Source organism: Ambystoma mexicanum, chromosome 8 (genome assembly GCF_040938575.1).
Source record: "Ambystoma mexicanum isolate Mex_15411 chromosome 8, UKY_AmexF1_1, whole genome shotgun sequence".
In the NCBI taxonomy this organism is placed as follows: Eukaryota; Metazoa; Chordata; class Amphibia; order Caudata; family Ambystomatidae; genus Ambystoma; species Ambystoma mexicanum.
In genome coordinates this window covers 984,733,775-984,751,807 of record NC_090929.1, presented here as the reverse complement: position 1 = coordinate 984,751,807, position 18,033 = coordinate 984,733,775, and the positions used below count along the sequence as shown (strand labels likewise).

The 18,033-nt window shown below is 48.8% G+C and overlaps 1 protein-coding gene across 5 annotated transcripts in view; it reads left to right on the top strand.

The window, feature by feature from the left end:
• The window catches only part of KAZN (kazrin, periplakin interacting protein), a 1,355,161-nt gene that overhangs the window by 221,729 nt on the left and 1,115,399 nt on the right, over nucleotides 1-18,033 (top strand). The window lies entirely within an intron of this gene.

Sequence of the window (18,033 nt, the reverse complement as noted above, 5' to 3'; positions counted from 1 at the left end):
ACGCGAAGTGGAGAAGCTTGGCTCCAGCCGCCAGAAAACAGACGACTTTGAGACACTGATACAGGATGGAATTGGCATGTTGAAGGAATGTAAACCGTTGAAGATGCCAATGGTTGCTTGTAAAGACATTCTTGAGAAAGATGAGGTCTTTGCGGACTAGCTCTCGGACGCTGGTCTAAGTTCATGGTAATGTTGAACATTGTTTTACCTCTTGTTCTTGAATGCTTTGTACCATTGGACGATGGATGACAAATTAATCTTTTTACTTTATTTTCTTTGCTCACATTGTATTAGTTTGTTAATGCTGGGGATGGAAGGTTGTAGGACGAGAAGGGGGATTGAAAGTTGTTCATTTTCTTATTTGATATATTATCTAAAATAAAGATTCTAAACAGTAATAAAGTAAAGAATTGAAGAGTGGCAACGAGAAATACAGCAGAATGGAAGTACACAATATCAGTGAGTGAGAACTCTTAGATAGCATGGCTACGCCAAGTGGTCTCTTGGCACTGGCGACCTTAATTTACTGCCATTATATTTGGTGTTCTGTAAGTTTTGTGAAGATGGTTCGAGAAGGGAAGACTAAGTGGTTCAAAGCGAAATCCAATTCAAACAACCTATGTGCAAAAAACGCTGCTTGCCTTGAGGGGCCAGATTGGGTTTAGGGCCATCGAGCAGGAGCGTTTCACTGCTCGACTGTCTGCAGGTGACATTTTTGATTTTCAGCAATGAGTCCATGGTGGCAAGATTGAATTGGCATTCAAAGACCAGACAGGCAATTTTAAAAATAATTTGATTGTCGCTGGATTACTGATGCATGGCAAACATGGCCTCCGTCACATGGTCCTGTTTTTTAAATTGCGCACAAAATGGCCTCTTGCATTTACAGATGACACACCTGGGAAGATTGCATATTGGGCTTTGGCATAATTGAGGCATGCATTAATTGTGGCCCCAATGTCCTCTATGTTAAGGTGAAGAGCATCATCAACCCAGACGATGTTTACCTGAAAGTAACAGACTGCTGCGTTGTGCTGAGGTGCCATTGCCATGTGTCGGTGGAAATACGTCCCTAAATTATGAACTTTTGCAAAAGGCATGAGAGTAAGGCCCAATCCAACTGGGAGAAAGATTTCTTTCAGAGTTGTTCAGTTCTGTGTGCAGAAGAGGATGGTCTCTGTCTTGGATTGTGCTGAACCGGAGGTAATTCTCTATCCTTCATTCTTGTGGTTTAAGAAGTCAGTCATGAAGGTCTTAGAAGTCACCCTTTGCCCCATCGAGTGTAATATAAATCTGTGTTTCACCCACATAAGAGTAAATGTTTTTGGAAGAGGTGAAAAAGAGCTGCCAGGTAGACACTGAATAGATCCGGCGTGAGGTTATGACCCTGTGGGTAATTGTAACTCTTGTGCATTAATGAAATATTGAGTATGGTACTGCAAAAAGGACTGAAGCTACTCGGCCAAAACATGCAGACTATCGTAGGCCACTGAAAGACCTAACAAGATCAGGAGAACAACGCCCCACCAGTCCATTATCTATAGGATAAGATCCCAGCATAAGATCAAGACTGTCCAGTCCAGTACCTTTGATGGGATCCTGATTAAAATAAAAACACCTTTAGAAGAAAACAATGGGGAGGGGGAATACAACCCCCAGATAGAGCATCCTTTGCTTACCTGTCCACATGTAAAGACAGTACAGGAGTGAAGATGAATTTGTACCAATACAAAGGTAAAGTAAGGTGCACGTCTGGTAGACAGTACATAGGATATCACAGGGTCAGTGCTTGTAAGTGTAGTTGACGGTAAGCGTGAAGATGGGAAGATGCTGTGCTAACAAAAGAGGGCGACTTCCACCACCCATGTTCCATACTCTGCATCAGTGGAGTTGGACTCAGAATGTTGGCAGATGTAGGTGCCTATTGTACTCTGATATCAAAGGATATGTCATTGAGCCTGTATCACAGGATATGTCATTGGAAGAAGGAATCCTAGAAAGCTGAACTCATCCTGACATTTATCCCATGAGTTCAATGTTTACACTCCTTGGCTATTCTGTGACCAACTTAAAATGTATGGGGCAAACGTGCCAAGGCAAGGTCTATGTCATGACAGTGGAAGCTGCCCTTCTATGCAGGGTAGGACTGCAATGCAGAAGATGAGGTGATTCTTTGTAGAAGCCATGAGCAATCGTGTTGCTGAGGTCTTCAGCTCAAAGCTCGGTTGCCTGCAAGGATAAGTGCACAAGATTGGGATGAAAAAGAATGCTAGCTCTGTCACTCCCAAAGTGATACTAGAGAAATTAAGCATCCAGGAAATTATGAAGTTGCGCTCTTAGGGTATAATCGAACCTGTGGAGTAAGGAGTGGACTTCACCACTGGCAGTGGTATGTAAAGCCAGTGGTGAGCTCAGACTGTGTGTCAATCATTGAAGAATCCATGGTTGCATTATTGCTGATAAGCATCTTTTTCCCAATTTGACTGAAATGGAAACGATGTTAGGGAAGACCAATGGGTGAGTTTTATATGCAGAAGCTTAGAAAATGTTGATAACAGGCCGAGAATTGGTTTTAATGTTCGATTGTACGCCTCTTGTTTCTGCTGTTTCAAATTTCCAGACAGTAAGGTATAAGCTATTCAGTAATATTCCTTCTGTGCACTGATTACAAAATTATTTGATTACCGCAGCTGGTATGGAAGAACATAAAGAAAAACGAATGGTATTCTAAAGATTATCAATGACCATAGGTTAATGATCTTAACTGAGAAGTTACATTTAAAAGGGCATGCATTGTGTATTTTGTGCTATGTGGTAGGCCACAAATATATAAATAGGCCACAAAATAGGTATGAACTAGCATTATTTCGAGGGGATTGGGTCCTCCGACGTATTCCATATCTATGACAGGTAATCACCACAGCTGTGCTGCTTCGGAAACTTTTCCGGCGTCTGCGTCCTGCGTCGATGACGTCGATGCGCTGCCGTCGAGGACCTCCTCCGACGTCCGACGTCATCCGATGTGATAAGTAGGACGCACGACGCCAGTAGCCTCAGTTCCGTTTTTTCCGCGAACGTGTTGCTTCGTGTTTCTCGGTTCTAGCCTCGACTCTTTGGAGTTCTGTTCTTTCTGGTGTTCGTTTGTGAATATTCCTTCGCAGCGATGTCTTCCACTTCGTCTTCAACCCCGCGTCCGGGCTTCAAGAAGTGCGGGGTGTGTGGGTCCAAGATGTCGGTGACTGACTCGCACGACGCCTGCCTCTGGTGCCTCGGGGAGGCCCACGACACGGATGACTGTGTCGACTGCCTGTCGCTCACTTCCAAGGCCTTACGCGAACGTAAGAAGAAATTGTCGGTAGGTCGGGTGTCCAAGCCCCGGAAGTCGAAGTCGGCGGGGCTTTCGACGGATGATTCGAGGGGTGACTCTCCGCGTCATCGTCGGAGGTCTCGTCGGTCTTCTTCTAGGAGTCGGTCTCGCCACTCCTCTGCCTCTTCGAGGCGTTCTCGGAAGCGCCGTCACCGGTCGCCTTCCAGGTCCTCTTCCGAGGACTCTCCCCGGCACGTCGGTTTTCCCACCAGCCGTGCGACGCCGGAGGAATGGGCTTCCTTCGGGAAGAAAATGTTGGCGATTCTTGAGTCGCAGGGTACTCAACCGTCCGCGCCCCCGAGTGGGGTCGGCCGTGTGAGGTCGAGAGACGCCGCTCGCAAGAGTGGTCGGCACGAGTCACGGGAGAGGTCCCGTTCGGACAAGGAGGCTCGTTCTCGCCGTACCCGTTCCAGGTCCCGGTCCTCGACGCGATCGAGACCGTGTGCACCTGTGATGTCTTCGAGGAAGACATCGACGTCTGAGGCGTCGAGGGCGTCGTCAGGCTTTCTCGAAGCTCCGGCTCCGAGGAAGTCGTCGAAGCCGTCGACGTTCAGGTCGTCGAGAGTCACGCTCGGGGCTCCGGCTTCGAGGGCTGTGTCGACGCCACCGATATTGGAGGCGCTGCATCTGACGTCGACGCCGATTTCCTCGACGTCGACGCCGATCCTCTCGGCGCCGTTGCCGGTTTTCTCGACGGCGGCGCCGATTCGCTCGACGCCATCGACGCCTTTCGTGTCGGAGGTGCCCCGTGTCTGGGGTGTACCCCCTAGGAAGGCTCTGGCTAAGAGCAGGCACTCCCAGGTGCCTTTCCACCACTTGGATTATATTTCGGAGGCGGATGAGGATTCGGTTGGCCTGGTTCCTGATCAGGTGCCGGATGACATTGTCTCGGGCCATAGTCAATTTGACGATTTGAGGCAGTCACTGCATGATGCTAGTGGTCTGGACACCTCTCCGGAGGTGGAATTTGGTCGGCCTGAGCCTGGCTCCCATGCTGATTCCTCATACCGGCGCCTTATGGCTAGGGTGTCTGAGTATCTGGGGTGGTCGGCTCCCCCAGGGGAGTTTGTGCAGGATGATCTGACGGACATCCTTGATGTTGGTCCCCCTTCTGACCCGGTTCTGCCATTCCATATGGCTTTACAGCGTAGGGTGGCGGCGGCTTGGACTGCTCCGGAGAGTCTCCCGGCAGTGGGCAGATCCTTGTCGCGGAAATACCGTCCAGCCAGTGGCGACCCCTGCTACTTGACCAGGCACCCCACTCCGGAAAGTTTGGTGGTGCAGGCGGCCACGGCCCCGGCAAAGCAGGCGTCGTACCCTACCATCCCTCCTGATAGGGACGACAAACGTTTTGATGGCTGGGCGAAGAAGGTGTTTTCTTCTGGTGGTATGGCGCTTCAGGCGGCCAACTCCATTTGTGCCTTGTCACGTTTCACGCACACTCTGTGGAACTGTGTTGCGTTAGCGGCTGAACATATTCCCGAAGGGGACGAACGGGTTGGTTTCCTTGCTTTGGTCCAGGATGGTAAGGATGCCATGTGTGAGTCCGTTCAGTCGGGTTTGGACTTAGCTGAATGCGTCAGTAGGTCCATGGCGGCGAGCACCGTGATACGCAGGTTTGCGTGGTTGCGGAAGTCGGGGTTTGCTCCTGATGTGCAGTCCCGGCTCCTCAACATGCCCTTTGATGGTGAACATCTTTTTGGCAGCAAGGCTGACGAGAGCCTTGAGAGGTTGCAGACCTCAAAAGCTGCAGCGAAGTCGTTGGGCGCTGCAGTTCGCCAACCTCCGCCTTTTCGTCCTAGGGGACAGCAGTGGAGGGGTGGCTCCTTTCGCTATTACTCGTCCTTTGGTAGAGCGAGAGGAGCTGGCAGTCAAAGGGGCCAACGCAGGGGTACCAGAGGTGGACGACAGGGTACCCGTGGTGCCAAGGCCGCTCGGGCTGTTGCCTCTTTGCCCTCAGGTAACGCCGCAGCCGCTCCTACTCAGTCATGAGGCCTTGTCCCATGGTTCGCCGGTTGGGGGAAGGCTGGCGCAGCATCTTGTAGAGTGGCAAGCCATTACTTCGGATGTGTGGGTTCTGGAGATCATAACCCACGGCTACTGTCTTCCCTTTCGGCACAGGCCTCGCGACAATCCACCGGGGAACCTCTCTTTGAAGTGTCCGGATCCGCTCCTTGCGCAGGAAATTCAAGCCCTGCTGGAGAAAGGCGCCATAGAACTGGTGCCTGTAGCGGAGAGGAACAAGGGATGGTATTCCCCTTATTTTTTGATTTCCAAGAAAGACGGGGGATTGAGACCCATCATGGATTTGCGCGGTTTGAACAAACTCCTCAGGAAGGACAAGTTCAAGATGGTTACTCTCTCTCAAGTCCTCCAGGCCCTTCAGCTTCAGGACTGGTTGGTGTCACTCGACCTCAAGGATGCTTACTTCCATGTGCCGATCCATCCCAAGCACAAGAAGTACCTGAGGTTCGCGGTTGGCGACTCGCACTTTCAGTTTCGGGTCCTGCCGTTCGGTTTGACCTCCGCCCCGAGGGTTTTCACCAAGCTCATGGTGGTGGTGGCAGCGCATCTCAGGCAAGGGGGGATTCACGTCTATCCCCTACCTGGACGATTGGTTGATCAGGGGGAGCTCTCCCGAGCAGGTCCTGGATCATCTGTCCGTCGCCTGCCACTCCCTTCACAGGCTGGGCTTCTCCCTCAATTTAAAGAAGTCCCATTTGACGCCAACGCAGAGGCTCCAGTACATCGGAGCAGTGCTCGACACTTCCCTGGGGCAGTGTTTTCCTCCCCAGGTGAGGGCTCTTCACGTTCAGCAGATGGTGCGCAAGTTTCAGCATGCCCAGACGCTCCCAGCGTTCGAGTTCTTGAGGTTGCTCGGCCTCATGGCATCCTGCATTCTTCTGGTGCCAGAGGCTCGCCTGCGAATGAGATCTTTGCAGTGGGCACTCAAGATGCAATGGTCGCAGTCCTCCGGCAGGATGTCGGACCCGATTCAGGTGCCGCCCTCGGTCGCCCGGGACCTTCTGTGGTGGGCCGTCGAAGGCAACTTGATGAAGGGGGCTCCGTTTTGGCTTCCCTGGCCGGAGGTGACGATCGTGTCGGATGCATCCCTCACGGGATGGGGAGCTCATGCCAACGGGCTGACAGTCAGCGGTCGTTGGTCTCCGTCGGAGTCCAGACTCCATATCAATCTATTGGAGCTGAGGGCCGTCAGGCTAGCCCTGCGGGCTTTTCTGCCGACTGTGCGAGGGAAGAATGTCCTGATCCTGACGGACAACACAGTGGCCATGCACTACCTCAACAAAAAGGGGGGGGCAGGGTCACTTCCTCTGTGCAGGGAGGCGATGCAGCTCGAGTTCTGGGCCATCCAGCAGGAAGTTTCGATCTCGGCAGTTCATCTGGCCGGAGTCGAGAATGTGACGGCGGACGCTCTGAGCAGGCAGAGCACGATCTCTCACGAGTGGGAGTTGGCTCAGGAGATTCTCCTGGAGATCTTCGCCCTTTGGGGGACCCCTCAAGTGGATCTCTTTGCCTCCAGTGTCAACCGGAAGTGCGAAAGGTTTTGCTCGCGGGAATTTCCTCCAAGAGGAGCCTTAGGAGACGCGTTCGTGGTGGAGTGGTCGTTCCCGCTGCTGTACGCGTTTCCTCCGGTCCCCGTCATCCCGCAAGTGCTGCGGAGGTTACGGAAGTTCGGTTCCCGGATGATCCTCATTGCTCCGGCGTGGGCTCGGAGGACGTGGTACCCGGACCTTCTCGACTTGTCCATCTGCCCTCCACGTCGTCTTCCCTACCGAGACGATCTGCTCTCACGGGAGGGGGGTCAGGTTCTCCATCCAGAGGTCGGATCCCTCAACCTTCACGCTTGGCTTCTGAAAGGTTGAGGTATAAGGATTGGGACCTCCCTGAAGACGTGATGGAGGTGTTGCTTTCGGCCCGAAGGCCCGCAACTAAGTCTCTGTACCGTTGCCGTTGGCGTAAGTTCTGCGACTGGTGCAGAGTTCAGAATGTGGATCCTTTTGCATGTGACATCCCCATGGTTCTGTCCTTTTTGCTTTCTTTGGCCCACAGGGGCTTGCAAGTGGGTACCGTTAAGGGTTACCTGGCGGCGCTGTCCATCTTTAAGCGCTCATCTGAAGAATGTTCTTACTTTAAAATCCCTTTAATTTCACAGTTTCTGAAAGGGCTCACTAATGTGTTCCCTCCGTCGCCTTTCCTGGTGCCCGGTTGGGATTTGAACCTTGTTCTTAGGTTTCTTATGGGTGCTCCGTTTGAGCCGTTACATTCTTGCCCTTTGAGGCTGTTGACTTTGAAAACTGTGTTTTTAGTTGCGGTTACTTCCGCTCGCAGAGTGAGTGAGTTACAGGCACTTTCTGTTAAGCCACCCTTCACTGTATTTCACAAGGACAGGGTTGTCCTTCGAGTTCGCCCTTATTTTCTTCCGAAGGTAGTGACGGAATTTCATTTGGCCCAGAAGATTGTTCTTCCGGCATTCTATCCTCCTCCGCATCCTGGTAAGGAAGAGGAGAGGCTCCATAGGCTTGATCCTAGGAGAGCTTTGAGCTTTTATGTTTCTCGCATGTCCCGGGTCAGAGTGGACGATCAACTCTTTATTGGTTACGCTGGTAAGCGCTTGGGGCAAGCTGTGACGAAACAGACTTTGTCCCGCTGGATTATTTTGGCCATCTCGGAGTGTTACCGCTTGGCGGGCAAGGACCCTCCGGCTGGCTTGCGGGCCCATTCTACCAGGGGCTTGGCTGCATCTACTGCCCTGCAGAGGGGTGTTCCTATTCGCAACATCTGTGATGCTGCCACCTGGGCTTCAGTGCATACATTTGTGCGGCATTATTCCCTCGATTCCATCAGAGGGCAGGATCTGGCCTTTGGCAAGGCGGTCCTTTGCTCTGCTATTTGATTGGCTATTCTAAATTTTGTTTCTAAATTCTTTCCCTCCTCCTTGATTTGGTACTGCTTTGGGAGTCTGTCATAGATATGGAATACGTCGGAGGACCCAATCCCCTCGAAGAACAAGTTACTTTCTTACCTGGTAACGTTCTTTCGATGGGGTGGTCCGACGACGTATTCCATATCGCTCCCGCCCTGCCTTCCCCGCTGCAGAATTTCTGTTGCGTTTGCAGCTTACGTTCCGCAAGGCTTTGTGTCGGACTGGCAGTTGACTATTGTCACACGTTCTGGGGGAAAAAACTACAACTGAGGCTACTGGCGTCGTGCGTCCTACTTATCACATCGGATGACGTCGGACGTCGGAGGAGGTCCTCGACGGCAGCGCATCGACGTCATCGACGCAGGACGCAGACGCCGGAAAAGTTTCCGAAGCAGCACAGCTGTGGTGATTACCTGTCATAGATATGGAATACGTCGTCGGACCATCCCATCGAAAGAACGTTTCCAGGTAAGAAAGTAACTTGTTCTTCTGGAATTGATCAAATACTGATCCACCTGCATTGCGCTTTGAGGCCTATGGGCGAGTAGCACGTTATAAAAACTAAAATTATAAAAATAAATAATAACTCCCCAACGGACCCACCACACTGAATCTGCTGGTTGCCTCCACGACCACCAGTGTGGCTTCAGAGCATCCAGAGGCATCTAACCTGCTCTCCTGAAAACTTGTGAAGACCTGCTCTCAAATCTTGATTCTAAATCTCCCTCTGTTCTAATCCTTCTCGTTCTTTCCTTTGCCTTTGACACAGTCAATCATGCCAACCTCATAAATCTTCTTTGTGATACCCTAGGCGTCACGTACCGGGCACTGGCCTGACTTACCTCCTTCCTTTATAACTGACCTTCCCAAGTGCAATGGAGCCCTTTCCTCTCTGCCACCTCACTCTCCACCTGCGGCATACCTTGGGGCTCTATCCCATCACTGTGGATTTTTAATATCTACCTTGCCTCTCTGGCCCACTTGATAGTCACCTTCTCTCCTCACTCCCAGTTCTATGGCGATGAAACACAGCTCTCCTTAAGCTTACCTTCTCCACCTCCTCTTCTTCCTCTCTCAGACCTGACTACCTGACTGCTGTCCAGGCATGGTGTTCTGCAAATGACCTCTGCCTTAATGCCAGTAAGACTGAGATCCTTCTCATTGGGACACCTGCTTCCCTCCCACTGTCTGCCCGCCCTCCTTGGGCCCCCACCCTTCACCCTCTTGTGAGCAAAAAACCTTGGGGTCATCTTCGACTTCTCGCTGACCTTCTCCCCTCACATCAAGGACCTTGCCAAGAAGTCCAACTATCAGCTCCAACTCCTCAGAGGCATTCTCCCATTCCTCATCTTTCCACAGAAGCTCAATGTCTTCAGATCACTGGTTCGCTCTAGGTTTGTCTAATGTAACTACCTCTTCTTCAGTCTGCCTCTTTCCTCATTTCGTCCTCTTCAACTAATCCAGAATAGGGCTGCAAGCCTTATCCTTGGCCTCAAGCTCAGGGACCGTGTCCCTCCAGCCCTAAAATCTCTCCACTGGCTCCCGGTGGCTGCAAGGATCAAATTCAAGACCCGCTGCATCATCCACAAGGCTTTCTGGGGCCTGGGACCTCGCTACATCCCAACACTCTCTCCCTAAATACACCCCTGCTTGAGTCCTTCAGTCCTCTAGCTCCAACTCTCTGCAGGTCAGACGTTTCTCCAAGCAGAGAGTGAGGGGTAGATCTCATTCTGCAGCAGGAGCTGCCCTCTGGAACAGCCTTCTTGCCCTCCTCAGACTTGAGTTGGATCTGCTTAAGTTCCGGAAATTTCTCAAGACTCTTATTTTCTCCTCATCATCCCCCCCCTACCCATCCCTTGCAGTCCCCCTACCGCTGCAACTGGTGCCTGGTATTGTATGTGCCTTACATGGGCCAGACCCTCTTCGTCCAGTCTTCCTCCGCACCTCTTACCATCACTTGCCCGCGGACACCCTCTCCCGACCAGCCTAAATCTGGTCCGCCTGTCCTCGCACTAGCAGACCTTACCCCTGTTTCCCCTGGCGCTTGCCCACCTGGGCTCCCCACAACACTTGCCCTGCCCCTGGGGCCCCATCCCTCTTGCACATCTCCCCTCCCCCTTTGCGAGCCCTTCTGCCCTCCCCCTGCACCTATTGTCTCTGCACTTGCACGGTCCGAATGTCACATGGCGTGGTAGGACCATGTATTGCTGTTGCTCTCCTGTCCCGCCCCCCCCTTTAGCCTTGTGGCGCCTTGAAACACTTGTGTATAGGCGCCATACAAATGTACAATAATTAAATAAATAGATAAGTAGACTCAGGTTTGTGAAAGCAAATTCACAAAGATAAATTAAGTGCTAAGTACAGCTCTGACACTTTCTATTTTGATACGACACTTAGCTGAATATTGACCACTGATCAAGGACTCTGAGCTGTACTCTTGCAGCTGCAAGGTGGGGAAGAGAGTCATTGAGTTTGGGTCTCTAAACTGAACCAAAACCTCATTATGCTGTCCTCAAAAAGGAAATGCATTGGTGTTTCTGGGCTGTAGGGGGAATTCAAACTGTACATATGGGGAACGCAGTCTAAGGATGGACCATAACACAGAAGTCTATTTTTGCATTCACAGCAGCGTCAGAAGTCCTGTTATAGCAGGTCTCAATCGGCTCTCCAAGAATTCAGAGAATTCCAAGGCTAACTGGACCATCTTGGGCCGTGGAGAAAGTACCTGTGGAGAATGTAGGAAATCGCATCCATCTTGCACCGATTCTGTACAATTTTGAGGTGTTTCAGTCCAAAGGTATGAGAAGGAGAACAGCCAATAAGTGTGTTTGCCCTATTCCTCCGTGGTTCTTTCTTACATACGTGGAAACCATGTCCGTATGTAGTGACGTTATCAAACGATATGCCCTTATGCAAAGCGCTGAAACTTGATACAGCTGGTCTAGCATCTTAAAGGGTAGTTCTCGCATAACTTTGCAAACGCAGCAAATGATGCTGCCAGACCAATGCATTGCACGTTCCAGTAGGACATTGCCGCCCTCTGTTGCCATTAGTAAGAACGATGCTATAGACCCTGTTAATCTTTTCCCCAGCGGTCCGTGTAAATAAATATATATATAAACACATGTAGGGAATGAACAGTCAGGCATGTGTGGACAATGTTTGCGAATAATAATTATAAAGAGTTCTCGTGTCGCGTGGTCCTGCCATTTATGTTGGCTCCATAAGAAATGCGGGGGATTGTCAATGGGACCTGGGGAGAGGCGGATGCAATACCTGCAGGGTTTTAATGATATGATCTGATAGGTTATTTATAATGTGCTTAATACCCAGAGGTTTCTAAGCGCGGACCCGGGGGATCGAATCTTTGGTGCTCTGTGTCGTCTTGCTTCCAAGGCGGGCACCTTGCCGCTGAGCTATCCTCCCGAGATAAGCAGGTTGGAAGAATCTCGTTCCTGTGTGGTGGTGTGCTTCTATGGGAGTGGTGCGGCTGCTTGTTCATGTCTTATCCTGAGGACAGAGCCGAAGGACTCAACATGTTAGAGTGCTTGCAGCAGTGTTGCTCACTAATGTGGGGGAAGTGTGATGCAGCTAGAGAGAGAAGCATAGACGTAGCCCGGTAGTTTTGCTATGATGTATATTAGGGCTGTTATTCCCTTGAGGGCACATTCGAGTGCGATGGAAGGGGCAACAGTAAACATTTTGTGGCTAGTCGGTTAGTAGTTGGGGAGACCTATGGCCAAGCGTAGCTGTAAGGTGTAAATGTGAAACGGGTGGACAGCTTGTTAGATCTTTTGGACAGAATCCTTTTTTGGTTGCATGGCGTTCGATCCTTGTGGGGTTCATTTAGGTATGTTAGTTGGAGGGCTGATGGAGGCCTCCCAGTGGTTTCTGTATTTTGAGGAATCGTTCAGTCGGAGGAGGCTGGTGGATCTATTGATCGGTGGTGATCGCCTCAGGAAGTCCGCTGAAGAGCCATGTTGCTAGCTGTTTTCTTAAGGTTGGGTGGTATTCCTCTGTATGTAGGCGTTTGGGGATGGAATTACAGAGTTTGGTTATTAGGAGGGAGAAAATGGACCGCCATATTTGGATGCTTCACATTATTGGCGATAGGAGTAAGGTTGGGGGATTGCTACTGGCTCTAATACAGATAAAACAGGGAAATGTGGCCGAAGATGAACCAAAGTGACTTGTATTGAAAAGCCCTTGTAACGCTAGAAATCTTTCAACCATCGTGTATTGGATTTTGTGTTCTGCCACGGCGCATGCTGACTGTTGGATTCATCCCGGTGATGTCCACTGACAATCTCGGCAAATGACTCCGAAGCAAATACCCCGCAATCAAAGTGGACCTGAATGGTCTTTCATTTTGTTGCATTCAGTCTGCCTGAGCATGGCCACAACATTAACAGCCGTAATTCAACAAGAACGATGATTCAATGTTGATGTTTCTCAAGGCGTAATCACCGTGCTTGTTTAAATAAATGTTTTGATCACTGTGCATGTTTACCAGATGGCTGTCTGCTCAACTCTCAAGCAGCCTTGCCGCAGAACTATGGCGTTATCAAGGAAACCGCGTCCTGCTCGAAAGCCCAGCAATTCTTCTTGCCGCTGTGTGTGATCAGCTCTCGACCTCTTCACCGAAGTTTGGGATTGCGGTGATCTGCATCTTTGTAAATTGATCAATCTGCCAATTTATTATGACTCAAGTTCTGCATTGTGATCATGTCTATGCAGAATCAAGTTATGTGATGCTTTGAAAATACTTAATGCTTGCAGGACCAGAAAGCGAAATTGGCCTACCCTTCTGAAGGGGATTCTAAACCCAAACAAAATGCCTTTGGATTGAAAGCACTTTTTCCATCATCACCTTTGGCTCTCGCATCTTTCATTCTCTGCATTTTAGCATGTGTTGTAGATTTTCGATTGTCTGCAACATGATATTGCATCCTTGTACGTAATAGAAGTGCCGAATTTATTTTGCCACGATTAGCCGCTAAAATAGACTACAGCATTGCATAGGTTTAACTTCATCTTTTAATGTGCACCTTTTCTTTGATCCAAACTTGTTTCTTCAGTCTCTGACCCCTTCGGCGTCTTCTGTCGTTTTCTCCTTTCAGTGATTTTTTTTCTAAGTATCAACAGTTTCATCCCTAGCAGCCTTGACTACTACAATGTCCCCATCTTGGGCCTTCCGGAAAAGCCTCCATTATTCAATTACAATGCCATCAAAATGCTGAAGCCAGGCTCCCCCATGGTTTGAAGGTATCCGACCACGTGTCCCCAGTGATTTGCTTCACTGCATTTCCTTCCTTTTGAGCAAATGTTTTACGTTCATGACATCATGCCTTGTTTTTAAGACACTTCAAAATCCGCCCAAAACGTATAGCCTCAAAGTTTCATCACTACATATCCTCTCATCGTTTTTGCACATTCTCTGCTAATTGGGTTCTCTGGGTTCGATCCACTTGGTTTTGAAAAACCTGGACTCTCTCCATTGTTTTTCGGATCTTCTTCACTTCAGGGGCGCTTTTAAGACATTGATCTTTTCCTCAAACTGTTTGCGTTGACGTTTACATCTGGACGTTCTCGGGTTCAATTTCTCATACACCCAGACATGGTACAAATTGTGCTTATAAAGGAAAATAATGAGGAGAAAGATATACTAAGTTGTTGACTTTTTGCTCAAAGTGGTAATGTTTATTTAAAAGTTCTGCAAAACCTACAGGGTGATGGATGGAAGGTGTGAAGAGCATCTTAAGCACAGGCATTGCTTTGGGTAACCCGCCCCCGCCCCCACCTGTTCTTTTTCAGCCTGTTGTTCCAGTACATAAAGGGGGAAAGCATCTGGCTTAGTTCCACACTGAAAGGCTCAGATCAGACTTAAGACTAGAACACATAATCTACCAGTAGTTCTGTTACTTAAGCAATACAGCTAATAGTCTTGTGACCTCAGACCAAGGTTAAGCCCCTTTATGCTGCAGCCGAACAAATGGAATAGCAGTGATTTATAGTCGTACTTGGCCAGAACTGAATTTGAAGTACTTTTTTTCTAACCAAGTGGAGAGTTACTGCCTTATTTAGTCTGTGACCGGCCTTTAGATAGAGTGACCCTCATCCTGCACAGAGACTGGAAAGTAGGATCGGAACATAAATGAATGGCAGGGAATGCACTAATGGAATGATACGAGACAGTAGATAATGTTGGCTTAGGTATGCCAGAGGTCTGGGGGTTACTACGAGCTTACCCGTTCAGCTCCCAGGGTCCAACAACCCTGCCCCTGTAACGAACGGAGGACTCTGCCAAGGGCAAGTTAGAACAGCCGTTTATTACCAAAACCGACAAGGATCATAAAGGACATTCAAAAATTCCCAGAATATCCGCTCCCGAGACCGTGTTGGGCCTTTTTGTTGTCCCCTTGCGTCATAACATGGGCCCTTCCCCGAAAAACCTATCAGTCTTTCTGGTTGAGTGATCGCAGTGGCATCCCTTATAGATAACCCCTATAGACCTTAGTTAATTGGCCCTTGCATGTCAGGGGCTGGCCTGCCCCTTCCCCACAAACTATTTATTACATTACATTCGGGGTCGCAGGACTACCATTAGCCCTTTCCCTCTTCCCTCCACCCCTGGATTTCTGTTCCCTGATTGGCTGGAACTGGTCTCCCCAGGCCTGGGACCCCCAGCACTGTTCTAAGTGCTCTGTGCACCTTCTCAAGGTGATGGGAATAACTATGTGCTCCCAATGTATCTGTTAGCAGTACCACTTTTGCCTGTGAGAGTGCCCTCAGCATTGCAACTTTGTTAACAACTTCATGTTTTGCTTCAGTCGGTGAGAACTGTTCCTCTTCCATGTAATCCCCATTATAGTTATACTATGATTTCTACACATCTATTCTGTGCTATGTTTTCATAGGTTAGTCATCTTTGGTCCTTCCAGGATCCTTAAACGATCCGGTAGTTCCTAGGGTTAGTTGCCCGTAAGCATCTGCAAGCTTGCTCTGCATCTCTTCGTTTGCCTTGCGTTCTGCATTGCTGCATTGGCTAATAAGAAAAATAATGAAAGCTGTTGACAGTATGTATATGTATCTGTCCTCTTTCTACAGAACTGTGTAAGCATGTTCTTCGTTTATGTGCGTGTATGTTTGTATGACTCCGTGCAGAGTTGCAAGTGTACTTTGTGTCTAACGTGGCTATGTTGTGGTGTCACTAATGATGTCAGCACATTGGTTTCTCAGCATTAGTCAACGTCATCCATTGAGGCATTATGGTCTATAACCAATGTTGGAGCACCTGTAGCACCTGTATCCATAAAGACATTTTACTGGATAAGGTCTGAATGGCTGTCTAAGAGGGTACCTTTGCGTATACGTGGATGTCACTGGCCCTCCTTGTGGCTGTCCAAATATTGAGTGGCTTTGTGCGTTTGTGACTCTTCGGGCCGTCATGTTCATGTTGGTGAGGAAGGGCATTCCAGGGATCCTCTCTTCAAAAATGCCACAAAAAATGTACAGCATCCCTATAGTTGTCTCCCAGTTACACAAAGTGACTGTATGTGATAGGTCAAAATATTATATGGGGAAATAAAGCAGGTCCACACAAACAGTGCAAAATATGTATTATATAAAAAAACAAACTCCCAACAAATGTCCAGGCTGTCTTTGCAACATGAGGACAAACCAGTGAGATTGGGAAAAGCCCAAACAACATAACTACGGACCTCGGAAATGGGTTCACAGGCAAGAAACAAACTATCCATAAGCAGGCTACATAGAATAGTCCCCCACCAAAGTACATTTCCTAACCACTGCCACACACCCTCTCAGGTTTATCAGAGCTCTCCCAGAAGAGAAAGTGCGCTGCTTGTCAAAAGTTATAGCCATGGCCACTTGGAAAGCTGGGTTGTAACTAAATTTGGGGGTCCCCCTGCAAGCCATGCTGAGGCCCCCGACCCCTAGCTTGGCAACAAATCACAGGACACGTAACACACTCTGGCGCCTCCTAGATTACTACACTTGCGCAATGCGCACAAACGCTGCATAGTGTACTAGGAGATGCATATATATAATGTGTTTTAAGTCATTCTACATGACACTTTCTGAGAAATATTTGCTATTAAAAATGCCATGCCACAATGAAAACATGTCCAACTGGCTGCACATTATAGACCAGTCTAGACACGTAATATATTACAGTAAAGCATGCCGGGCGACATTTAGACATACCTAGACTAGTTGCACCAAAATGCCAGTCGAAGCAATAACACTTATCATGGTTGTTTTATCACAGATGCCCAGAAAAATATACAATGCCACAGTAAGAAACGGCTAGACTAGAAGCACCCAAATGCTAGTCTAGCCAGGTTATTAGCCTTAGCAGGACTGCTATATCATAGATGTCCAGTTAAAATAAAAAAGTCAAGCCAAATTAAGAAATGACTAGACTGGCTGCACCAAAATATCTCTCTAGCCACTGTACCACATATCATGCCTGCTTAGCCTGGAGATGGATTACCACTACGATTTATTGCACAATCCCCCCACACACATCCCCTCTCCCTCAAGCCACCTGCCAAACCCCCAAAATTAGCACATCAGCCCAGAATTACCTCCATGCCCCTCTTCCTTGTCCCAGTGATGACGTTAGAGGCACTTTGCCTCATAAGTAACTACTAGGATGAGGAAGAGTAGGGATCGAAGTAATGAAGATTACAGGTAAATAGGCCAGGCATTACTTCCATGCCCTGCTACCTCATCCCAGTACTTGTGTATGAGGCAAAATGCCTCATACAGCAAAATGCCTCAGACACATGAAATTACCAATAAGTAATCCTGGCATTAAACAGAAGCAGTGGCAGAACACCATTGATCTGACTGGGCTTCAGTCCTCTCTCCCACCCTCTAAAATTTTGCGCTATGTTGACTCGACCTGGCTGACCTACAAAGCTGTTGCCGGACAGAACAGGACACAATTGTTAAACAGTGCCTGTGTTTTGCCATTAACAAAGGCTCGGCAATTACTAACATAAAGCATTTCATTGTTAGTTTTTAGGCAGTTGAAATCGTGATGTGTGTTTAGTACTTGCATGCCAGGGGAGCGCTTGGAAGGGTAGAGAGGGGACAGGAGACCACTCATTCTTGCAGCAGTCAATAAGTGGGTGCTTTCTGACTTAAAGGAGAGAGTTAACTGCTTGTAATATTGAAGCTGCACTAGAATAGTCTCATTAGAATGCGTAAAGAAGTTAGATGCCCCAACGCAAATAAGTTTGCCCCTCCCCCATTGACCGTGAAGTCAGCGCCACTCCCAACATTTGAAGGGTTAGCCCCCCCGACATGTAGGTTTTGTTGAGCCCCTGAACACAAGCACACACAGCCACCCATACATTGAAGTGTGCATCCTTTCACCATACACTCACACAGGCATACCCAGGATGCACCATGCACTCACTCACATTTAAAGAAAATACATAACAGAAATAATTTATTTATGAAGGCAGAGTGACTTTAAGCAGAAACTATTTATTTTTGAAGTCATAGGGTTCCCCCGCACCCCATGACATGAAGGCCTCCAGCCTGTAGGCTTCCCTGTCATGGGGTAGGGGAGCCCTTGGATTTCATAAAGAAATAGTATCTTTTTCTAGTCATTCTGCCTTTATAAAGAAATGATTTCTGTTGCGCTGTAACAGAAATAATGTCTTTATGAATGCAGAGTGACTTCAAA